This window comes from Pongo abelii, chromosome 2, assembly GCF_028885655.2.
Source record: "Pongo abelii isolate AG06213 chromosome 2, NHGRI_mPonAbe1-v2.0_pri, whole genome shotgun sequence".
NCBI lineage: Eukaryota > Metazoa > Chordata > Mammalia > Primates > Hominidae > Pongo > Pongo abelii.
Genome location: NC_085928.1, coordinates 38,848,407 through 38,861,852, shown reverse-complemented (window position 1 = coordinate 38,861,852; position 13,446 = coordinate 38,848,407). Strand labels below are relative to the sequence as shown.

Here is a 13,446-nt window from a genome sequence, read left to right as displayed (position 1 = left end):
CGATGAGCATTTTTTCACATTTTTGTTGGCCACATACATGTCTTCTTTTGTGAAGTGTCTGTTCATATCCTTCACACAGTTTTTGATGGGGTTATTTTTTTCTTGTAAATTTATTTAAGTTCCTTTCAGATTCTGGATATTAGCCCTTTGTCAGATGGATAGATTGCAAAAATTTTCTCCCATTTTGTAGGTTGTCTGGAATCATTTTTCTACTTGAGAGTAGTTCATTTAATTTTACAAAGGTGGGCCTACTAGTGACAACTTCTTTTATTTTTTATTAGACTAAAACTGTCTATCTTCATTTTTTGAAGGATATAAAAATATTGTGTATGAAATTATAGGTTGGCAATTATTTTAACATTTTTAAGATGTCATTTTATTGTTTTCTAGTTTCCATCATTTCAGTTAAGAAGTTAGATTTCAGTCTTAGTGTTTCTCTTTTTAAGTCAACAACTGTAAGCTTTTCTCCTTATATTTGGTTTCCAGAAGATTCTTTGATATACTGTGGTGTAGTTTGCTTTGTTTATCTTCAAATTGGGGTTCTCAAAGCTTTTTGAATCTCTCAGTTGTTATCTTTCATCAGTTTGGAAAATATAAATAGTGATTCCACCCATTTTCTCTTTTCACTTCTGTGATACCTATTACATGTGTGTTAGACCTTTGGATCATCCTATAAATCTCTATTCATTTTTTCTTCTAATTTTTTCCATAATCTTAATTTTGTGTGTTTTTATTGACTTATATTTTAATTCACTTGTCCTGTATACATCTGTTTCTAATCTACTGTTAAATCCATCTATTGAGTTCTTAATTGTGGAGATTGTATTTTTCAATTGTATATCATCTATTTCTTTTTATTTAACAGAATATAATTCTCTGGAGAAAATCTCCATCCTTTCATCTATTCTTTTTATTTTTTTTCTAATTTATTTAACATATTAATTATTGTTATTACAAAGGCCTTGACTGGTAACTCTGATACCTGGATCATTTATTAGTCTGCTACTATTTCTATCTTTTTCTTCTTCATTATTAATAAAAATTTTCCTGTCTTTTGGCATGTATAGTAATATTTTATTGTATGTCAGACATTAAGCATAAAAGAAATAGAGTCCAAATAATGTTATCTTTCACCAGACAGGGTTTCCCCTTTCTTCTGTTATGTCACTCAGTTAAGCAGCTGACCATTTTGCAGAGTCAGGAATTGATATAGGTTAGAGCTGGACTACAGATTGTGTAAGTCCAAGTATACATCTGTTTCAGTCATCTTCTTGAAAATGACCATCTCAAGCTTTTAATTAAGAGCCTAATTGGTTTCTTTCTCTGCAGTTCTGAAAGACTTCAGAATTTCCAGCTCTATCGTTCATAAGTTTCCAGCCCAGTTCTTTAGCCTGTCACTTCAGGCATCTTAATAGTCTAGCACATATCTTATTTAGAGACTAATGGAGTGCCTAAGGTACTCCCCCAGTATGTCTTTTTGAAGCTTTTAGATGACTTTCTCAACCTCCAGTGTGGCTGCAGATGTCCATAATTTTGCCAAGGTCATATGGGGTAAATTAGCATTTGAAGAAGCCCCTAAAATTTCCAGTTTCCCTCACCAGCCTCCTACGATGGCTAAAACAAACAAACCAACAAAAACTTTGCTGATTTCTCTTTCTCCCTGGAAGTGGCTCAGTGCCTAAACCAAGCCCAATCTGCAGGCTGTGCCTTTAATTAGTTATATTTTCCAAAGGACAAAATATCCAGGATTCAGCAAATATCCACAGGAAACATTTCTCCTCACCTTGGAAGTGTTATCACCCATCTTAGAGCCTTCATCTGTTTTCCCCATGGCTGGCAGGGAGGAGGGGAGCACAAGGAACACCATTAGTGAACTGACTAGCTAAGTATTTTTCCACTCTATTATGTAAACCAGAATTCCAGCCCTTAGAATTTTAAGTGCTAAGAATTAACCGTTTTGCATTTTAGCTGTGGCCAAGAGACCAACATTTAATATGAACACAGTAAAGGTGAAGTAAACAAAGGCCTTACAGACATAAGAAAAAGTCAGGTTAAGCTTATGTCATCATTGTACAGCATTATGATCTCCTTCTGCCTATATTCAACTAAACTTTACTTTCAAGAGTTCTTTCTCTACTCACTAAATCAGATCTTGCTTTTTATATACCATTCCATAGAACCAGGTATAATGTCCTAGTGATGTCAGAATCCAAGGACAATCATTTGATGTTTTGCTCAGAAAATATTACCCATCTTATTGGTCTTATCTATTTTTAATTTAAAAATAGAGTGCATGTTACAATCGTAGTCATACAGGTAATCAAGATTTTTGATTGCATACTCAAACAAAATATCCCAGTACTATAGCTTATATTCAATTTAAATTTACTATAAGCATTTTCTAATCTATGAGTCTGATATAAATGTGTAAATGTTACACTTACAGAAAAGAGAGCATGTATTACTGAGTTTTCTTTTAAGGCATCCAGCTACAATGACCAAAATGTTTCCAGCTTGCTAATGTATCTGAATCATGGTCATTAGTTTATGCTTACTTTTTTCCAAAGGTCTTTATTGTCACAACATGCAACAAAGTTGAACTCACTGTGAAAAATTAAGACCATGGAACTATGACTTTTGGTTATCTGACTATCAAAAATTAGCTTGTTAAGCACTTAGGGTTGTTGGCACCACTGAGATGGCATGGGAAAGAGAAAGAAATTGCATGCCAGCTTTATTTGTTTGAAAGCTTTTAGCACTGAGTTACACAATGGAAAAATCTCAAGAACATTCCCTGTGTCTGTGTTTGTAATGATTACACTAAAGTCAAGCACAACTCCAATAAACGAATCACACTCAAATGCTTTGGAGTTAAAATACTGGGTATGTAGATTAGGTTCCCTAAAAGAGATCAATGTTTTTTATGAAATTATTCTGAAGGAGATCAGGACAGGATATTTCCTGCTTTATGAAGGTAATCTTGATAATGTTGTTGAGACAAAGTAAAAGGTTATTTTAGATATCAACACATAGATTAATATAGTAATTCACAAATTTATAAACTTGAGAGTAAACAGTATTTTTCCCACTTGTGCGTAATGTGTGCATTTTTACTAAGTAACAATGTTGGTATTCTTTCTAAAATCTGCCTATTTAAAGTCCACTTAGAACATCCCACAAACTCCTTGGCTATTGCCCATAAAGACCACCACGGTCAGGCTCTTGCCTACCTGTGTAATCTCATCTTGCCACAGATATCCTCTGTATGAGCTACTTTGAATCATTTGAGGTTCAAGATGCATGAGGCTATTTCTCATCTTTGTGCTTTAGCACAAGCTGTTTTCTCTACACAGAAGTTCTTACCCTACCTTTCACACATAGTAAACTCAACTCAAATGCCACCTTTTCTGTGAATCCCTTCCTGACCTCCCTAAACACAGTTACTTTCTTTTTCTTGGTCCTGTAACATCCTATTTATACATATATTACAGCCTCTACCTCATTACCATCTCTAGCTTCTGCATCCTTCTAGGGCAGGGAAAATACACTAAGCACATTGATATCCCTAAGAGCAGCACTCCACATGACATGAAGCAGCTCTATAGTTAATAAATGCACAAAGAACTAAGAGAGGAAGGGAGAGAAAGGAGGAAGGAAAGAAAGGAAGACTTAAAGCTTTTAAAATGACCAAAAATATTTCCAAACCTAAATTTACAATTGCTAAGCTCACAATAATATTTATTGAATGAGCAAAGAGCTCCTGAATACTCAAAATGTGTGATATAATAAAGGGAGGTGGTTGCACATAATGTATAGGCTTCTAATGTTATAACATCAGGCATAAAGATATAACAACTTACATTTTAGTCTCTCTTTTTTATCTTTTGCCTTCCTTCAGGGAGACTTCATTTTCTGTGTTCAGGAAGTTTGTTTTCTGTTCTGTTATTTTATCACTCACTGAGTTTCTTAGGGTCTTTTTCGCTGTTTGATGATGGCAGTTGATATGGGTTCTGGGTGTTATGGTATGAAATAATTCTGGAAAGTATCATAAAATATCATTTTATTAGTATTACATTTTGTACTTTTAAAATTAGAGTTGCTGACTTATATAAAAATGAAGTTGAGGCCAGGTGCGGTGGTTCACTCCTATAATCCCAACACTTTTGGAGGCCAAGGCGGGTGGATCACGAGGTCAGGAGATCAAGACCATCCTGGCTAACACGGTGAAACTCCATCTCTACTAAAAATACAAAAAAGTAGCTGAGTGTGATGGTACGCGCCTGTAGTCTCAGCTACTCGGGAGGCTAAGGCAGGAGAATTGCTTGAACCTGGGAGGCAGAGGTTGCAGTGAGCCAAGACTGAGCCACTGCACTCCAGCCTGGGTGACGGAGCGAGACTCTGTCTCAAAAAAAGAAAGAAATGGATTGGTACCATGCCAAATAGTAATTCTATTTTCTGAGACAGAATCAGGGATTCATTAAAATCTGTGCACAGCTCAGACAAGCCCAGGGTTCAGAATAATGTATTCTTCCTTTCTGTGATTGTTACACAGTGCTTGTGAGTCACAAAATATTTTCATGTAATATCCATTTGATTCTTTATCTTTCATGTGGGGACACTAAGTCTCCTAGAGGACAAACAATGGACACATAATCACTAATGCGGTAAATTGCAAAGTTAGAGACTAAAACTGGTCTTCTGACTTCAACTCCTGTCTTATTTTTTACTACACTAGGGTGCCTTCTTGTACTTACTCATTCCCTGGCCCCTTCTATGCATGACCCCGTAGATGATACTCTATAACCAATGGCTTAGATATGGTGGCATACTCCTAGCTAACTACTCACTTGCTCCTTTAAGCTTTGCTGCTACATTGAAGCTAATTTCCATGTCTATGGAGAGGACAATTTACCAGAAGTACAGGTGTAAGACTAGCTGCCTCTAGCTGTCTTTGTAAGACACAGGGACTTGACAGATAAACTCTTAATTAAATACACATAAGCATTTAGTGGGGTTCACATGAATTAAAGTTCAGTCTGGTAGTCATTAATATTGTCCACCAAAGTACTTAGTTTTCTTTCTTAGAAATTGACAGGGTTACACTTCCCTGCTCCTTGAAGTTAGGTGTAGCCATATAAATACTTTTGGCCAATGATATGTGAGCAGAAGTGATGCGAGTCACTTCTGAGAGGAAGCTTTATGAATCACTATGTCATCTGCTTTCTTCCTTTCTGCTCTGCATCATTTCCTCCCACCCTGACTTTCTTTCTTTTTTTTTTTGACTTGACATTATGGCAGTGTGGACATTTAGTTTCTCCTATCAGGGTTCTTGACAAAAGACAATGTAGAATACATCCTTCTTTCCCACCCTCCCACCCCCACAAGCCAACCCAATATGGACATGAAGTACTAGCAAATGTTTTAAACCTTTACAATTTTAGTTGTTTTTTTCTAACCCAGCATTACTTAGACTATCTTAACTGGTACACTTACCTTAATATATTATTTCAATCCAGTAGTAGTGCCCAATGGAATAGGTCAATGGAAACGTTTTTGAATCTATAAAATGTTAGTGCAGACTGCTCTTAATTAAGAATTCCCTTTAAGAATATTGATGGGGTTTAGGACACACTACCCCAAAATGTGGCACCTTGGCATTTTGAGAAAAGAGCTGAAGCTGGAAAGTCTCTCTTACATGCTCCTATCCTTTTCCCCTAAAGAAGGACATAAAAGAGTTCTTCAACCTTCCTCTAAAATAGAGGAACGTTTCCTGCACCTTATTTGAAAGGTGCCCAGCCAATACTTGGAAGATAGGAATGTTCTTATCTTTGAAGACACAGGATCACAAAGATTATGAACAGGACTTGCTAAGTTCCCCGACCCCAGTTTATTACCATTAGGTCATAGCCCCTCTGTTCAATCAGAGTTCCCCATGACTGTCCACTCTTCATCAAACCTAAGCATAAAAATACACAGGTTTCTAGGTTTCTCTGGGTCTTCATTTCTGAAGGTTCCATGTCACATAAAACTCACATTAAATAAATTTGTATACTTTTCTCTTGTTAATTTGTATTTTTTTCAGCCATTAACCTTGTGATGTGTGAAAAAAAGATGTTGCTTTTTCTTCCTTACACTATTGTTTAAAACATTCAAAGGTCCATTGGCAGCTTATTGTTAATAAGCTTTTTGAACAGGTGTTTTAATCTATGACACTGAAAAATAAACCATTGGAAGAAACAATTTCATGGATAGCCATCTGTGTAAGAGGATCCAAGAAGACTAGGAATGGCTGTGTTTATGAGAAGCTAATTTTTTTCTCCTTCCCCAGCCTCAATTGCCTCCAAAGATCATAGTTTCAGGACCAATTCTTTTTATTCAGACAAATCTGACAATCCTTCCTTTAGAGACTTCAGACAAGTACTAATCTTAGCAGACTCTAAGAATAGACATAGGTTGAGACATACCCTGTTTTTACAACTAGATTCCCATCCAACTTAAGAAGTTGGATGCTTCTCCTTAAGTTTAAAATCATGTAACAGATTACAGAGTCCCTTTTGACTTTTTAGTTTCAACTGGCAGCTCCAGCAAAAAGATGCTCACCATGAATAATTTGAGAATTCATAATGAGCTAAGCAATTTCTAATTCTGTGCATGACAGCCATTCAGATCTAGCCACCCCAGGCCAAATCTTGTCGGCAGGTTTGCCTGCAAGGTTTCCTATCAAGGCCATAAGGACTGTATGAGCACAGCTGAGGACAGGGTTTGCCCAAAATCTGTGTTTTAACTTCATATCTGTGTCATAATTTTTATCTGGAATTGACCCTAAAGGGTCAGAAATGAGTATCCAAAGACGAGATCTGAGTAAACAAAAGCTGGACACAGAGATGTGCTTTTATCTCTCTCAGTTCAAAGAAAACAAGATCTGCCCAAACCCTACCACAGTGGTTATGCTTATCGCCACAATCAATGCTGGGTTATCACATGTAACAGAAAACTTAATTAGACTCAATTTGAGTTTAGAATGTTCCCATCCTTTGACTTCTAGTTAGATTTTCTTCCCCTAGTTCAGAAATGTGAAGTTAGGATTTTGTACTAGAAATAAAGAAATGTGATTTAGTTAATAGGAGAGAAGAAAAAATCTTTAAAATTTATTAAATGGAGTGAGTTCAAATAAAACAAAGCTAACCAAATTTTTTATCTGTTGAATTAATAAAAATCACAAAATTGAACGTGATTTCAATAGGTCCTGTTTACTTCCTAATTGTATTTAACTAATATAATGATCATCAATACTTCTTAACAGCCAATGGTTTAGATACGGTGGCATACTCCAAGGTTTCTTGTCATTATTCCTATTGCACAGTCAAAGCAAAAGAAATAAAGGGCCAGAATGTTCCTGGGAAGGTATTTTTTGTTTATATAAGTTATTTCCATTTTTGATTTGGACATATTTGTTTTAAATACTAACAACTTTTAATCGGTGTGCAAAATGTAACCATTACATTTTACTGTATTTTTTAAAATGTGGCAATAGTTTCTTTAGTAAATGCTATGGACAATTATATTAATCTATGATTACACCTAATTAAATAAAATCAAAATAATGTGCATATGGATTTTGGGATGCAAATTCCAAAAGCTTCAGGAATAAAGTATACTTGGAAAAAAATTTAGAATGAAGACATGATGGCACACAAACCCACAGGAATAATTTAAAGTACATTTCAGACACACTTCCTTTCTAAGTCACTTGAGATATACTGTTTTCATACCATTGGGGCCCTGGGGGAGCTCAAGGGAACACCAAACCACATTCATTATTTCTTGCCAGGAAATAGTTCTGCAGAATTTGTTTGTGGCTACATCCCTTCCTTCCTCAATAGCTGGATTTGTGGGTGGCACACATCAGGGCTGTTTGTTTCCAAAGAGGAACCTGGACCCCCTAAAGTGTCACAATGCCTCCTGCCTCTGTGGGGGGTCCCTGGCTCCTGTGGATGCCACTTTCTCTTTTTCCACTGTTCTGCTCAGAGAATTGAAGCATTGGGATAAAGTTGGGATTGGCCATATGTGGAATGGAAGAAGTACCTGAGAACACAGACCTGGCATCTGTGGAGACCACCAGTTTGACAAGAGTAATTTTGAAGAGAAAAGGAGCAACCATTTCCTCCCTGCAGTTCCAATAGCTGAAATCCTTCACACATCTGTTATTCTGGGTTTTGGATAGAGGAAGAACAAAAGAGAAGTGGGAAACTCTGCAGTGGTTTGTCTGCTTAGACGTAGGCAAAGCACAAGGAAAGTCACCAAGAGAAGAGCAAAAGTCTCATCTCCATGTATCTGTACTGTTCAGCATGGGCTGGTTTATGCTATTGTGCTACCCCACCCAGTACCATAAAGGTTTACTTCTCATTCACACAATAATCCTCTGCAGTTCAGGATACTCTCCAGGGCAACTGTCCCTGCTGTGGCAACTCCACAAAACCCAGGCTTGCAGAGGCTGCCTTGACCTCTACTCCTGCCCGCCACCACCCCCCCCCCCAACACATTGCACGATCTGAAACACAAGGCCCCTTTGGAAGGTGTGGCAGTGGGAGAGAGCAGGAAATCCCACACCAGTGGTGGGAACTAATGGGGACTATAAAAGATATGTCATTCCTGCTTGCATTTCACTGGCCATCTCTAGTCACTTCTAGGCAATGCCTGACCTTAAGGAACAGAGGAATCACAGTCCCTGTTTATCTGGAAGTGGAGGAGAACTAGATATTTACAGCCCTTAGCTTCTGAACTCCTAAAATTAAGTTCTAGTTCTACGTAGCCTCAGCTTTCCAGCTTTCCAAGAGCTAAGGAAGCCAGGTGATTGATTACAGGACTTGGATATAGCACGGAAATAACAAAAGCATTGAAAAGGGTAGAAAGGAGAGTTTTGCATTATTCGTGTCACCCCTCCCATAGATCAGAGAGAGATACCCTTCGAATCAGGGGAGAAGAGTGATGTCAGCATGGAACATTGCCTCAGACTCCAGCAAGGGGCACGCCCCAGTAAGACACAGCACCAGTCAGGACACCACAACCCATCTCCAGGCCAGTGGGCTCCAGTCTCCAGCCCACTCCAGTACAAGTTCAGCCCCCTCAGACGCAGTCTCAGAACCTGACCCACCATTAGGCTAGTCCCGGTGGCACCAGGCCCTACGCCACCTCTTGAAAACTCAGGCTGTAGACCTGCTCAGGACTGCAGGCCCACCCTACAAAAAGGCGGGCTCCAACAGCCCCAGGCTCCAAACCATCCCCCAGCACCAGGCCAGCCCCTATCTACCGAGCCCTAGGCTTCCCCTTTAGCTCCAGACTCCAGGCAATGACTCACCAACCCAGTCTTTAGACCCTTCCCAACATTATGCTAGTACCCATAACCCTAGCTCCACACTAGCCCCTACTGACAAAGAACCCAGTCCAAATGAATATCAGGCCAGCCTCCATAGCCCAGGCCAACACCACTGTGAACCCAGGACTTAGGCTTTTCCCCACAGATTCAGTCTCTAGGCCCACTCCCCACTCCCCCACCCAACAGGCCATCACCCATGGATTCAGGCTGCAGGCCAATCTCACTGCCAGGCCAGCCCCTGAAGATTCAGGCTCTGGGTCAGTTCCTGCTGATACGAGATCCAGGCCCACCCCTGTGGACCCAAGATCTAGGACCCCTCTTGGGACCCAGTTAACAGGTCCACCCCAATGGACCCTAGTGCCACGTTGTCCCATGAAGACCTAGGACCCAAGCTTGCCCCCATAGACTCAGGCTTCAGGATCACCTTTATGGACCTAGACCCTAGGCTCAACCCTGTGAACCCAGTCAACAAGTTCACCCTGGTGGATCATCCTGGTGCCAGACTATCCTCTGTGGACCCAGAATCCAGGCTTAATCTCACATATTCAGGGGCCAGGACCACCCACCTGCTGACCCAGGCATCAGGACTGCCTGGCCAAGGACTATAACAGAAAGCCTTCCTGGGGACCATGCTAGAAAGCCTGCCCAGAATCTCTGGACAGACTGGTGAAGAGCTTTTCCTGCCAAATCCAGTCTTTAAAGACTGCAATAAATTCCTAATTCTTCAAATGCACAGACAGCAATGCAGGGCCACAAGGATTATGAACAATCAGGGAAACATGACACCATCAAAGAAAGAAAATAAAGCACCTGTGGCCAGCCCTAATTAAATCAATATTAACTATCTGACAAAGAATTCAAAATAATCATTTTGAAGAAGTTCAATGAGCTACAAGAGGACAATTAATTGAAATCATGAACAATACATAAATAAACTGGGAAGTTCAACAAATAGATAGAAAACATAAAAAAACAAGAAGCAATTCTGATTTGAGCTAAAGAACGCAATGACTAATTTTAAAACTTCATAGAGAGATTCAACAGCAGACTCAATCAAGCAGAAGAAATGGTCAATGAGCTTAAGACAGTTCATTCAAAATTACTCAGTGTCAGGAACAATAAGAAAAAACAATGTAAATGAGTGAATAAAGTTTATAGGAATTATGGGACACCATCAAGTTAACCAATTTATGCAATATGAGAATCCAAGAAGAAACAGATAAAGAAACAGGAGCAGAAAGTTTATTTAAAGACGTAATCAGAGAAAGCTTTCCAAATCTGGAGAAGAAAATGAATATTCAAATCCATAAGCTCTCAGAGCACCAAATAGATTAAATATAAAGAGATCTTGACCAAGACACATTATAATAAAATTTTCAAAGGTCAAAGATAAAAAAAAAAGAATTGTGAAAGCAGCAAGAGAAAAGCAACTTGAAACATAAAATAGAAACACTTGAAGACAAACAGCAGGTTTTTCAGCAGCAATCTTGCAGTACAGGAGAGAGTGGGATAATAAATTTAAAATTCTGAAGGAGAAATCTGCCAATCAAGAATAATATGCCTGGCAAGACCATTCTTCAGAAATGAAGGAGAGATAAGGACTTTCCCAGACAAACAAAAGCTGTGGGAGTTTATCACTGCTAAAACTGTCTTCAAGAATGTTAAAGGAAGTTCTTTGAGTTGACATGAAAGTATGCTGACTAGAAACATGAAAACATATGAAACTAGAAAACACATTGTAAAGGCAAGAATATGGTAAAATCCAGAATACTTTAATGATGGTGCATAAATCACTTCTGACTCTAGAATAAAAGTTAAAAGACAATAGTATTAAAATGATGATGATACTTTCTTAATGGATACACAATATATAAAATATGTACATGTTGATATTAATAACATAAAATGTGGGGATAAGAAGTAAAAGTGCAGTGTTTTCTATGGGATCAAAGTTAAGTTATTATCAGCTTAAAATTGGATGTTATAAAATGTTAGCCTCATGGTAACCACAAAGAAAAGTCCTGTACTAGGTTCACAAAAGATCAAAGCTCCTTACTTCAGAAAATCATTAAATCACAAAAGAAGACAGCAAGGAAGGAAGAACAATAAAATCAGAAAACAACAAAATGGCATACTAAGTCCTTAGCTATCAATGATCACACTAATTGTAAATGTATTAAATTTTTGAATCAAAAGACATAGCATGGTTGAATGGATACAGAAAGAAGATCTGACTACATGCTGTGTACAAGAGGCCCACTTCAGCCTTCACACATCTACTAAAAGGTAAGAGATGGAAAATGATAATCCATAAAAATAGAAACCAAAAAAAGGCAAAGGTAGCTATTCTTATACCAGAAAAAAATAGACATTAAGTCTAAAAGTGTAAAACAAAACAAAGAAGGTTATCATATAATGATAAAAGGGTCAATTCATCAAGAGGATACAACAAATGTAAATATATATGCACCCAACATTGAAGCACCTAAATATATAAAGCAAATATTGACAGATCTAAAAGAAGGAATAGATAAAAATATGATAATGGTAGGGAGCTTTAATATCCCATATTCAACAATGGATAGATCATCCAGACAGGAAATCAATAAGGAAACAGCAAACTTGAATAACGGATGACCAATGGACATATAAGACATATACGGGAAGAGATGCAGAGCAAGATGGTGGAATAGAAAGCTCCACTGATTGTCCCTTCCCCCTCCCACATGCCCTGCAAGGACACAAAGTTAACAACAATCTACACAGAAAAATAAATAAAACACCTTCATAAGAACCAAAAGTTAAGTGAGCACTCATAGTACCTGGTTTGAACTTCATATTGCTGAAAGAGGCACTGAAAAGATAGAAAAAACTGTTCTGAATCACCAGTATCACCCCTCCCTAACCCCCAACAGTGGTGGTGTGGTTCAGAGAGTATCTCTGGGTTCTGAGGAGGAAGAACAGAGCAATTGTGAGGCATGGACCTCAGTGCCATTCTGTTAGAACAGAAAAGAAAACCAGACCAAATTCAGCTATACTTATACCAGAGAAAATAGATTTCAAGACAAAAACTATAGGAAGAGACAAAAAGTGTTGCTATATAATAATAAAGGGGTCAATTCAGCAAGGAGATATAACAATGTTAAATATACGTGCACCCAACACTGGAGTACCCAGATATGTAAAAGAAATATTAGAGCTAAAGAGAGAGATAGACCTCAACTCTATAATAGCTGGAGACTTCAATACCTCACTTTCAGCATTGGACAAATCTTCTAGATAGAAAATCAACAAAGAAATATCAGGCTTAATCTGCACCATAGACCAAATGGATCTAATAGATATTTACAGAATATTTCATCAAAGACCTGCAGAATACATTATTTTCCCTAGCATATGGATCATTCTCAAGGATAGATTACACATTAGGTCATAAAACAAGTTTGAAAACATTTAAAAAATTGACATAATATCAAGCTTCTTATCTGACCAAAGTGAAATAAAACTAACAATTAATAACAAGAGCAATTTTGGAAGCTATACAAATACACAGAAATTAAACAATATGCTTCTGAATGACCAGTGGGTCAATAATGAAATTAAGAAGGAAATTGAAAAATATTTTTAAACAAGTGATAATGGAAGCACAACATACCAAAACCTATGGGATAGAGCAAAAACAATACTAAGAGGAAATATTATAGCTATAAGTGTCTACATAGAAAAAGAAGAAACACTCCAAATAAACAATCTAACAACATATCATATAAAACTAGAAAAGAAAGAGCAAACCACACCTAAAATTAGTAGAAGAAAAATAATAATAAAGCAGAAACAAATGAAACTGAAATTAAAAATACAAAAGATCAATAAAACAAAATGTTGAATTTTTGAAAAGGTAAACATAATTGACAAACTTTTAGCCAGACTAAGAGAAAAGGGAGAAGATCCAAATAAATAAAATCACAGATGAAGAAGGAAACGTTACAACAGATACTACAGAAATTCAAATGATCATTAGTGACTGTTATGAGCAACTATATGCCAACAAATTAGGAAATCTAGAAAAA

General features: G+C 37.4%; 1 long non-coding RNA gene across 1 annotated transcript in view; it reads right to left on the bottom strand.

Annotated features, from left to right (window-relative positions):
* LOC129058500 (uncharacterized) overlaps nucleotides 1–13,446 on the bottom strand; it is a 127,556-nt gene that overhangs the window by 59,170 nt on the left and 54,940 nt on the right. Inside the window, exon 2 of the long non-coding RNA XR_010139341.1 lies at nucleotides 3,861–4,035. This is a non-coding gene — a long non-coding RNA (uncharacterized LOC129058500). The remainder of the gene's footprint in view (nucleotides 1–3,860; nucleotides 4,036–13,446) is intronic.